Source organism: Nyctereutes procyonoides, unplaced genomic scaffold (assembly GCF_905146905.1).
Source record: "Nyctereutes procyonoides isolate TBG_1078 unplaced genomic scaffold, NYPRO_anot_genome, whole genome shotgun sequence".
NCBI lineage: Eukaryota > Metazoa > Chordata > Mammalia > Carnivora > Canidae > Nyctereutes > Nyctereutes procyonoides.
The window spans coordinates 164497-177351 of NW_026575114.1; the positions used below are offsets into that span (position 1 = coordinate 164497).

At 37.1% G+C, this 12855-nt stretch overlaps 1 pseudogene; it reads left to right on the top strand.

The window, feature by feature from the left end:
* The first annotated feature begins 11537 nt into the window (after positions 1-11537).
* Positions 11538-12476, top strand: LOC129515059 (olfactory receptor 2M3-like; annotated as a pseudogene).
* Positions 12477-12855: the final 379 nt, after the last annotated feature.

Below are 12855 nucleotides of genomic sequence, written 5' to 3' on the forward strand. Positions count from 1 at the left end.
ACATCTCTTTGGGTCTTCCTCCATTTCTTTCAGAAGTGTTCTGTGGTTTTTAGTGTATAGATCCTTTACCTCATTGGTTAGGTTTATTCCTAGGTATCTTATGCTTTTGGGTGCAATTGTAAATGGGATTGACTCCTTAATTTGTCTTTCTTCAGTCTCAGTGTATAGAAATGCTACTGATTTCTGGGCATTGATTTGGTATCCTGTCACACTGCCAAATTACTGGATGAGTTCTACAATCTTGGGGTGGAGTCTTTCGGGTTTCCTGTGTACAGTATCATGTCATATACAAAGAGGGAGAGTTTGACTTCTTTGTCAATTTGAATACATTTCATTTATTTTTGTTGCCTGATTGCTGAAGCTAGGACTTCTAATACTATGTTGAATAGCAGTGGTGAGAGTGGACATCCCTGTTGTGTTCCTGACCTTAGGGGAAAGGCTTTCAGGGTTTCCCTATTGAGAATGATATTTCCTGTGGGCTTTTCATAGATGGCTTTTAAGATGCTGTTGAATGTTCACTCTATTCCTATGCTATGAAGAGTTTTGATCAGGAATGGATACTGAATTTAGTCAAATGCTTTCTCTGCATCCATTGAGAAGATCATATGGTTCTTGTTTTTCTCTTGTTGATATGATCTATCACATTGATTGCTTTACGAATGTTGAAGCAGCCTTGCATCCTGGGGATAATTCCTACTTGGTCATGGTGAATAATCTTCTTATGTACTGTTGTACCCTATTGGCTAGTATCTTGTTGAGAATTTTTGCATCTGTGTTTATTAGGGATATTGGTGTATACTTTTTTTTGTTGGGGTCTTTGTCTGGTTTTGGAATTAAAGTGAAGCTGGCCTCATAGAGCAAGTTTGGAAGTATTCCGTCCCTTTCTATCTTTCAGAACAGCTTTAGTGGAATAGGTATTGTTTCTTCTTTATATGTTTCATAGAATTCCAGAGGGAAGCCATCTGGCCTTGGACTTTTGTGTCTTGGGAGGTGTTTGATGAGTTCTTCAATTTCCTCTCTATAGTTATCAGCCTGTTCAGGTTTTCTATTTATTCCTGTTCCAGTTTTGGTCATTTGTGGTTTTCCAGAAATCCGTCTATTTCTTCTAGATTGCCTAATTTATTGGCGTATATCTGCTTATAATATGTTTTTATTTGTATTGTGTTTTATTGTATTTTTATTTATTAAAGGATTTTATTTATTTATTCATGACAGAGAGAGAAAGAGGGAGTGAGAGAGAGAGAGACAGAGAGAAACAGATAGATACAGAGACAGGTAGAGGATGAAGCAGGCTCTGTGCAGGGAGCCTGCCGCAGGACTGAGTCCCGGTTCTCCAGGATCACTCCCTGGGCTAACAGCAGCGTTAAACCACTGGCCCACCAGGACTATGCTCACAATATGTTTTTAAAATCGTTTGTATTTCCTGATATTGGTTGTGATACCTCCTTTTTCAATAGAAATTTTATTAGTTTGTGTCTTTTCTCTTTTGTTTTTATTAAGGCTGACTAATGGTTTATACATCTTATCAATTCTTTCAAAGAGCTAAATCCTGGTTTTGTTGATATGTTCTACAGTTCTTCTGTTTCCTATCTCATTGAGCTCTGCTCGGATCTTTATTAACTCTCTTCTTCTGCTTGGCATAGGTTTTATTTGCTGTTCTTTCTCCAGTTCCTTTAGGTGTAAGGTTAGCTTGTGTATTTTAGTTTTTTTCCAATTTTTATAAGGATGTATGTATTGCGATGTATTTCCCTGTCAGAACTGCTTTTGCTGTATCCCAAAGGTTTTGAATGGTTGTATCTCATTCCCATTAGTTTTCATGAATGTTTTTAATTCTTCTCTAGTTTCCTGGTTGACCCTTTCACCTTTTAGCAGGATTGTCTTTAACCTGCATATGCTTGAATTTCTTCCAAATTTCTTCTTGTGCTTGAGTTCAAGTTTCAAGGCGTTATGGTCTGAGTATAGGTAGGGCACAATCTCAATCTTTTGGTATCATTTGAGACCTGAGAAGTGACCTTGTATGTGGCCTATTCTAGAGAAAGTTCCACGTGCACCTGAATAGAATGTGTATTCAGTTGCATTTGGATGTATAGTTCTGTAAGTATCTGTGAAATCCATCTGGTTAATGTATCATTTAAAGCTTTTGTATCTTTGGAGATATTGTGCTTATAATATCTGTCATTTGCAGAAAGCACTACGTTGAAGTCTCCCAGTTTTAGTGTATTATTATCTAAGTGTGTCTTTACTTCCTTATTAATTGATTGATATACTTGGCAGTTCCCACATTAAGGGCATAAACATTCATGATTGTTAGGTCCTCTTGTTGGATAGATCCTTTAAGTATGATATAGTGTCCCTTTTCATTTCTTACTACAGTCTTTGGAGTAAACTTTAATTTATCTGATATGAGGATTGCTACCCCAGTTTTCTTTTAGGGACCATTTGAGTGGTAAATGGTTCTCTAATCTTTCATTTTCAGCCTGTAGGTGTCCTTATATCTAAATGAGTCTCTTGTTGACTGCAAATAGAGGGGTCTTGCTTTTTGAAACCCTGCATTTTTTGATGGGATCAGTAAGCCCATTCATGTTCAGAGTAACTATCGAAAGATATAAATTTATGTCATCATAATACCTGTTTTGTGTATTATTTCTTTGGGCTTCCTCTTTCTTTTACAGAGTTCCCCTTAATATTCCTTGCAGAGCTGGTTTGGTGGTCACATATTTGTTCAGTTTCTGCCTATATTGGAAGCTCTTTATCTCTCTTATTCTGAATGAGGGCCTTGCTGAATAGAGTATTCTTGACTGCATGTTCTTCTCATTTAGGACCCTAAATATATCCTGCCAGTCTTTTCTGGCCTGCCATGTCTCTGTGGAGACGTCTGCTGTTAAACAAATATTTCTCCCCATATATATGAGGGATCTCTTGTCTCTTGTTGCTTAAGGATTTTCTCTCTATCTTTGGAATTTGCAAGTTTCGATATTAAGTGTGGAGGTGTTGCACAATTTTTATTGATTTTAGAGGGGGATCTCTCTATCTCTTGGATCTGAATGCCTATTTCCCTCCCCAGATTAGGGAGGTTCTCAGCTATGATTTGTTCAAGTATGTTTCTGATCCTCTCTCCCTTTCAGTGCCCTCTGTAACCCCAATTAAACATATATTTTTCTTTCTGAGGTTGTCATTTATTTCCCTTAACCTTTCCTCATGATCTTTTAATTGTTTTTCTCTTTTATCCTCAGCTTCCTTCCTTGCCATCAACTTGTCTTCTATTTCACTGATTCTTTCTTCTATCTCATTAAACCTGGTTGTTAGGAACTCCAGTTTGGATTGCATCTCATTTAATTGGATTTTAGTTTTGGCCTGATTAGATCTAAATTCTGCAGTCATGAAGTCTCTTGAATCCTTCATGCTTTTTTCCAGAGCCACCAGTAGGTTCATAATTGTGCTTCTGAATTTGTTTTCTGACATCAAATTGTAATCCAAAGTCTTTAATTCTGTGGCAGAGACTACTGTTTCTGATTCTTTCTTTTATAGTGAGTTCTTCTTTCTAGTCATTTTGCTCGGTGCAGAGTAGCTAAAAATGAGTTGTACTGAAAAAAGGAAGAAAACAAAAAACAAAAAAACAAACAAACAAAAAAAAAAAAACAAGAAACAAAACAAACCAAACCAAAAAAAAAAAAAAAAAAAACATGGAGGTTTTTTCCTCTGGTTTGATATGCCATAAATCCCTCAATATCCCCTCGAGTTTTCCAATGCTTCTCAGACAAGAACTTGCTTTTCTCCGTTTCTTCCAGCTTGTCTTCTGAGGGAGGGGCCTGCTGTGCTGATTCTCATGTGTGTGCACCTGGGGGAGCTGTCCCACCCCCTGCCAGGTGCTCTGCTCAGTTTGAGCTGTTTATCCTGTGAGGACCCTAGTTTCCTGGTGGCCCTACTCCATCCTCGGCACAGGGTGACACCAGGAGGAACAACACTGGTGGTGGCCAGCTCTCCAGCCCTGGAGTCAGCTTCCACAGTGACTACCGCAGTCTCCCAGTTTGCACTGGCCTAGATGCTCCAGGGGTGGAGGGGGGCGCTGATCTGGAGAGCTTGGGGGCCCCTGGCAGCAGATTCCTTACTGTCCTGTGCCCTCCTTGCCTTTGACTATCCCAGAGAAGTGCAGTATTCTGGTCTGTGTCCCCATCCCCCTGGGATCTGGGGCTTGAGCTCCTGGAATTATGTTCCCGGGGCCATGGCTTCTGAAGGCAGCATAGTGTAGCCTCCTCTGCCTGGAGCCACCACCTGAGCTTTTCCCAAGACCCCACCAGGTGCGTGCTCCAGCCCCTTACCAAGCTAGAGTCTATGGCACGCTCTCCTCCTGGGCACACTTCCTCTGTTAGTGACTCTGGGTGGCTGGAGGCTCCACTGCTCCTCCTGCAGTTCTGCTCAGGTTCCCTGCTGAGCATCTTTCCATCCAGGAAGAATCCAGTGCGGATTTCTGATGTTCCTGCTTCTCCAAGGCTGGGCTTTCCTGTCCCAATGGCTCTTGCCTCCTGGGCTTAGCCTAGCTCTTCTCAGGACCCTTCCCCTACTGGACTCTTTTTTTTTTATTTTTTTCTGCCTTCCTACCTTGTTAGCTCAAACCCTTCTCTCTGTAGCATTCCAGCTGTTCTCTCTTTAAATATCAGTTCAAATTCATAGGCTTTTCAGGATGATTTGAAAGTTATCTAGGTAATTTGGTGGGGACAGGTGACTTGGGGACCCTAGTCCTCCGCCATTTGCCCCATCCCCCCCACCATCTTTCCCCGCCCAGCTTTTATTTCCTTTTATGTCACTCTATTTTTCTGTGCATGTTTTTGTTTTACAATCTTTCATTCTTTCTCTTTACTGTTACAACTGATTTTAGGAAGACATTTCTTATAAAAATTCACACTACTTTTATTTAAAAATATATATTCTGTATTTCAAAACAATGATGTTTAAGCTATATTTGAAAATACGTATTGCTATGGGGTTCTCTAGTTGTCTATCTTTTGCTACTCATCCTATCTATGAACTTTATTTTTTTAAGATTTTATTTATTTATTCATGAGAGACACAGAGAGAGAGAGAGGCAGAGACATAGGCAGAGGGAGAAGCAGGCTCCATGCAAGGAGCCTCATGCGGGATTCGATCCCAGGACTCCAGCATCACGCCCTGGACCAAAAGCAGGCGCTAAACCGCTGAGCCACTCAGGGATCTCCTATCTATAAACTTTAAATAGTAATTGACAAATTAAGTTAATTTGTGTGATGCCTCCTTCAGGGTTTTGAGGAATTAAGCCTCCATGTGAGAAATTCAGTTATATTCACATATCAATGTGAATTCTTCTTTCTCCATTTTAAATTCAAATACATGGAGATATTTTCTTCTGTGTTTAATATCAGCTTCTTTCCTTCAGAGAATCTTCATAACTTCTGGTGGACCATGGTGATTTTATATAGTTTTTTTTTTATCAGAATTGTGGATTGAGTTTTGTTTCTAGTGGTTTGGCATGGAAAAAGAGATCCTGAAGTGCCTGTTTATTCTGTTCTCTTGAGTAACTTCTCTGGATGAGCTGCAGTCTATTTACAGAAAAGCCCAAAGTGGACCGCATACTGATGCATTCCCAATTATTTATGTTCTTTGATGTTTAGCAACCTATGATTACATGCAATCCATGATCCAATTGCCAGGGAATGCTTATAATTATGCATAGCTTCCCCTGCATGATTGCTGTCTTTCTCTGCTCTGTTAGTTGAGAAAATTTGGGTCAGAGTTCTTTCCTTTCCTTTTTCATGAAACTGTACACCACTTCAATAATTATATGGGGGGAATGAAGGAATTCTTGACATGTTGCTTTTAATACATTTCCTCATTTCTTCTTCCTTCTATATTCTCTTAAACCATAAAAGTCTCAAATTTTACTCATTGGTTACCTTACAGTTTTGGCTTGTCTGATTAAAGATCAGCATATAGAAGTCAATACATATATGTAATATGTGTATTGAATAAAATGAAAGAAAAGTGGTAGAAACATGTTGCACACATTGGAGCAATCACGTGTAAGATACACAGGAACATTTCTATCCAATAAAGAGAATCACTTCAAAAACAATAGTTTTGAAGGTTATACAAGACACTAAAGAAAATATGAATAGATTGAGAAGTATGTGGGGAACTTCAAAAAAATTCCAATTCTGCCCAAGTAAAGAGATGCATTTTTTGCCTGATATTGGGAGATGAGGTGCAGGGAAGAGTGAAGATAGAAAGATAGAAACTGAATGAATGATATCCCACTGTGTATGTTCTACATATCTGATAACTATAGTCTACATATCATGGTGACTATAGTTAGTTCACAAAACCCTATTACATTCTGAAGATTTACTGAGAATGCAGATTTCAAGTATTCTCATACTACAGGTTTATTGGTAAGTATTTGAAGTGACAATTATTTTAATTAGGTTGATTGTGGTGGTCATTTCATAATACAACCATAGATCAAAATGTCAAGTTGAATAACTTTAATACATGAAATTTTCATGTGCTAATCATGCCCTAATAAAATTCAAAAATGGAGCTGACTTTAGCACTGGAAAATTCTGTCCACCATTCATTAACTTTATTACCTTGGACAATTGGCTTAGGAAGTTTTATTATGTAAAAAAAAAAAAAACAGAACAAAACAAAAATTTAAAAATAAGAGTGCCTGGCACATGCAATGTTTGTGTCTGTAAGTTTACATACAAAATTGCCACAGTACCAATTACATAGGAGGCACTCAGTATGTTTTTGTCTTATTATTATGTCAGTGAGAGGAAGCAGAAAGTACCATGGAGTTCAAACTAAAACTTAAGGAAGGAGATATCATTATCTATCCAGAGTAAGTATTTTCAAAAAAAAAAAAAAAAAAAGAAAGAAAGAAAAAGAAAAAAGAAAAGGAAAGCTAATTCCATTTCTTTGTTTCTTTGTCCTGGGGGAGGAGATGGAAAACAATGCCAACTTCTATAATTAAAAACAAGGGAACAGAATCCTCAGAGGGCTAGAAAATTAATTTTCCATTTTTTCGCCATGGTCAGGCCAAGTAGGGATTATTTAAGAGTTATAATCCTTTTCATGTATACTGCTGCTTTGTGCTTCCCAAGGAAGCTACAGAAGGTAAGCTTACAACAAAACAATTCACAACAGGTATGATTTCCATGTTCTGTGAGTGCTTCTAGAATTTATGTAAAACTATATTAATAATTTTCTGCTTAACAATATCTACAGATGAGGGCAGCCCGGGTGGCTCAGTGGTTTAGCACCACTTTCCGCCCAGGGTGTGATCCTGGAGACCCGGGATCAAGTCCCATGTCGGGCTCCCTGCATGGAGCCTGCTTCTCCCTCTGCCTGTGTCTCTGCCTCTCTCTCTCTATCCCCCTCCCTCTGTCTCTCATAAAAAAAAATAAAAAAACAATATCTATAGATGAGTATATTTTCATAGGTATATACTGTATCCATTTAATTAATGTTGATTCTCCAGGATGTTAAATAATATAATAATCAGAATTAGAATCATATTTAAATGAGTGGTGTTATGAAGCTGTTGGGCTGATCTCATGAATACTATGAATAACTATTCCTAGATGTGCCTCTTGGTTCTAGTTCATTACTTTGTGTTTCAATTTGTTTAACAACAATAATATAGTTTCCAATTGTATATCAGGTGCTCCTTTTTTTGGTTATAGAAATACAATGATATGCAAAATATGCAATTCTCTTGTCTGGTAACGTACTCTTCCATCTGAATTATATACTATTTAGACTCACACTAAGAGGTGATATAAATAATCAGGTAAGAATATTTGTACATTAATGCCAAACTTTTGGTGAACATGGAAATATGGATGGAGATAATTGACTATATTTCTTAAGTGATATTCATGCTAAGCACCTTATGTCATTCATTCGTTTCATCTGTAAATATTATTTTGAAGAATGTGGTATGATCTTGTATGTAGGGATAGGAGAATTATGGCAGGAGTTAAGTTACTTCCCTTAGCTCATGGATGAGCTGGATAAAAAAAATCAATTTCTTTTCTTTTTTCATATAATGCTGGTATTCTTAAGTGAGAAAGAAATTGGTGGTGAATACAAGTGAGAAGACAAAAGTGGCAGATGAGAATAAGAACATTAATGCATCATTTGAAAGACAGGTTTAAACCTCATCCTCTTTTCTTTTAATGGGCCCATCTCACATTCATAGATGCTTTACCATTGTTATGTGCCCTCCTAACACCTTTATATATATTTTTGTTCTTTTATATAACTTCAAATTTAATAATAAATTTAATACATATAAAGCATTTTTGCAAATTGTTTTTGCAAAAGCATTGCCAGTGTTTTTGAAAATTAGCATAACCCTATCTAATTATATAACCTTACTGGTCCTTGCTGGTGATAACCATTATTTCAGTACTGCTGCACTTCTTAAATAGTGCTCACTTCGGCAGCACAAATACTTAAATAATATACCATCTGTATTAAACTTCATATCCTAGGATTTGTGAATAAGTTACCTGCAATGTATTTTGTATCTGTTATTCCATCTATTAATTCAACATTCTAGTACTGAGCTTCATTAATGATAGTGTAGTTAGCTATGAACCCTGTTATTGATTCTTTTTTAAAAAATTTAAAGATTTTATTTATTTACTCATGATACACACACACACACACACACAGAGGCAGAAGCAGGCCCCATGCAGGAAGCCCAATGTGGGACTCGATCCTGAAACTGGGGGATTATACCCTGAGCCGGAGGCAGATACTCAACCACTGAGCCACACAGGCATCCCACCCTGTTACTGATTCTCATGCAGGTTGTATATTGTAATTAGAAACAGGTTTGCTATGGTCACTTTTGATCATGTGAGAATTTTTTTTAACTTTTTTCAATTGTTTTATTTCCTGACCATTTCTGTACAAAAGAATATAGCAGCCAGAACTGATGACACCAATATGTGTCCAGCATCATTTTTCTGTAATGCTTTACTTTTGATCAAATCCTGGTAGTAAATGTCTTTTTTTCAATTATTTCACTCAATGATTCTTCTCTTAATTTCTGGGCATGACTTCCATGGTTTATGAGTTGTCATTGTTATGGACCATTGTTACAGTACACCAAATCACCATGTCATGAAATCCAGCTACTCTTCTTTTAGACATTATGAGATGAAAATGCAGACATGCCCTTTTGGTAGATTAGTATTTGCAGGTCATGATCATTCATGTCTTGAAATATTTAAATACTTTTGAGTTTTTCTCTTTATTACAGCATCATTCACAATTTGTATACATAATTACAACTTAAAGAAAGTGTATTTTACCAACTCCACACTTAAAAAAATTCAATTCAAACTCATGAGACAGAATTCAAGGTTCTATCTTCTTCTACAGATTAATTTGCTCTTGCTACTCTTAGGTTACAGCTTCTTTGTTTGGTTTTGTTTTTGGCATCCAAAAAAATGTGATGCACAAATGAGTAAATGTGCATTCCTATCTAATTGTTCTAATCATCAGACCTGTCTTTCTGTTTATGACATTTATTTACTACCTGGAATAACCCATCTTCATATATGAACTTTTCTCATGCATGTATAATTAGCTCATAAATGGAATTTTAAATCCTACAATGAACATGGAACATAAGTCTAATTTAGAAATCTCTGTTTTCCTTATATCTTCTATACATTTTACTTTTTTTTTTTTGCATGTAGGTTCCACTTTGTGGAATTTATATATGGGTAGCTCTTTCTTAAAGGGTGGTCTATATCTCTCTCTATTTTTTTTTTACTTCCCCCAAGTCTTTAGTCAGATACCATCAGATGACTGAGGTCTTCCCTGGATTAGGACAGTCCAATGTAATTGTAACATCTTCTTTTTAATTATTTTCCATAGCTTCATAGTGTTTTGAGATATTTTTGTCACCATCTGATTACAATATGTTAGGCTAAGTGATATTAATTTTTTTTCTTTTTTTGAGTGCTGTTTTACTGCCAGTGCCCAACGCATAAATCTTCATAAGTATTGTTTGAATGTGTGGACCTTAAGCTTCTCTGAATTTCCATTTTGTATGTAGTAATTTTTTTTATTTTTTATTGGAGTCCAATTTGCCAACATATAGCATAACACCCAGTGCTCATCCCATCAAGTGCTCACTTCAGTGCCCACCACCCAGTCACCCCCCCCTGCCCACTTCCCTTTCTACCACCCCTTGTTCGTTTCCCAGAGTTAGGAGATATGAGATGTATTAGTTTCCTAGTGAAGCATAACAAGGTGTTACACACTGGATGGTTTAAAATGACACAACTATATTCTCTCACAGTAATGGAAACTACTAGAGTTCTAAAATCAAGATATCAGCAGGGTTGGTTAATTCTGAGAGCTGTAAGAAAGATAATATGTTCCATGCCTCTTTCCTAGCTTCTGGTGATGACCAACAATCACTGAAACTTATTGATATGTAAATATAAAACTTGAGTCTCTGCCTCTATCATCACACAATATTCTTGTGTCCATCTTCACATGGAAGTCTTTAAGGACATCAGTCACATTGGATTGGGGTTTGCTCTGTTTCAACATGATCTCATCTTAGCTAATTATTTTCTCTTTTTAAGATATATTTGCGTATTTGAGATAGAGAGCATGGAGGTGGGGAAGATGAGGAGAGAGAGAGAGAGAGAGAGAGAGAGAGAGAGAGACAAGTAGACTCTGCACTTGGGGCTTGATTTCACAACCCTGAGATCAGGACCTGAGCTGAAACCAAGAGTCAGACAACTTAATCAACTGTGCCCTTAGTTAATTATTTTCAAATAAGTTTACATTCTGAAATACTAGGACTTAAGACTCAACATCTCTTTTGGAGGAAACACAAGTCACTCTACCACATTGGGCTATACAAGAACAGAGCACAGCTTTTATAGTTGTGTAATCAAAATATTTCCTCAGTTTGTCCACTTATTGCATAGAATATTTGCTATAAATTACAAATGAAACACTCTAAATTGCAAAGCAATTGACAAATGTAAAGATTTGGTTAAGCTGACAGTAAAATCACCTCGTATCATGAAAGCAGTTTCATATTGCACTCTTTTATCTCAGTTACTTTTTCTGCCACATGCTGAATGACGCTTACTTTCTCTATTGACTAACCTGTAAAGGATTCCTGATGTTTCAAGGCACTGTCTAATTGCTTTTGGGAATTTCCATTTTTGAAGACACACTATCAATTATATAAAACATATATTATTATCTTAATTTTCAAAAGTTATTTAGAAGCTGAGCTTAGGAATAATTCCACACTTGTATAAATTAGTACCAAGATAACATATTTCCCCCCTTTATTATGCTTCTTGTTTTTTGAAATTCCTAATAAATTGATGTCAGCATAATCACTGATCTATAGTTTACCACAATCACATGCTTTGTAAGGCACTGAGTACATGTTCACCAAATTAATGAAGTGACATCACTTTTTGTTGTATTAGATAAAAAACACATTCCTCATGGCATGGGACAATCAGACTTTTAACTCTGATTTCATCCTTCTGGGAATCTTCAATTACAGCCCCACTCACATCTTCCTCTTTTCTCTGGTTTTGGCCATCTTCACAGTGGCCTTCATGGGAAACACTGCTATGATTCTCCTCATCTACCTGGACACTCAGCTCTACACACCCATGTACTTCTTTCTCAACCAACTGTCCCTCATGGACCTCATGCTCATCTGCAACACTGTACCCAAGATGGCTTTTAACTATTTGTCTGGCAGCAATTCCATTTCTGTGGTAGAGTGTGCTACACAAATTTTCCTCTATACTTCACTACTTGGCTGTGAATGCTTCCTGTGGGCAGTAATGGCTTATGACCGCTATATTGCCATTTGCTACCCTCTAAGATATCCTAATCTTATGAGTCCTAAAATTTGTGGACTTATGGCTGCATCTTCCTGGATCCTGGGCTCTACTGATTGTATCATTGATGCTGTAGCTACATTTTTCTTCTCCTATTGTGGGTCCCGGGAAATAGACCACTTCTTCTGTGGTTTTCCTTCCCTGCTCATCATCTCATGCAACGACACATCAACATTTGAAGAAGTTCTTTTCTACTGATGTATAATAATGATTGTTTTCCCTGTAGTGATCATCATTGCTTCCTATACTCGTGTTATTGTGGCTGTCATTCACATAGCATCTGTAGAGGGTCACCGGAAAGTTTTTGCCACCTGCTCTTCTCACCTCATGGTGGTGGGAATGTATTATGGCACAGCTTTGTTCATATACCTGCAGCCCACTTCTGATCGTTCCCCCACCCAGGACAAGATGGTCTCTGTCTTCTACACCATCCTCACTCCCATGCTGAATCCCCTCATCTACAGCCTCTGCAACAAGGAAGTGGCTAGAGCAGCCATGAAGGTGTTGGAGAAGGGCAAGTCTGGACAGTAAATTCCTTAATTATTTTCATGCTTTGCTAAGTTCTCTTTAGTGTCTCTCTTTTTTCCAGTCAGTTTTTAAAAACAGCACTTATTTGTACATATTGTTGAAAAAGCACAGTCCTGGGCAACAACATAATTCTTATATTTTAATGAAGATTGTTTAAATATTCATTATTTTTTATATTTAATTCAGTTATAACCACATTTATGGCCATTTCTGGAATGAGGACATTATTGATTGACTAAAAGTTTCAGGAATTTTGTGGCATATATCCAGCTAACAAACAATGCTTCCTTTCCCCATGTTGTAAATCCAAAACTGTATCTGTCAATTCAGAGCCACTTTGGATGAAGATTTGGTACATCAGGCTTTTTAAACTTATGTAGTG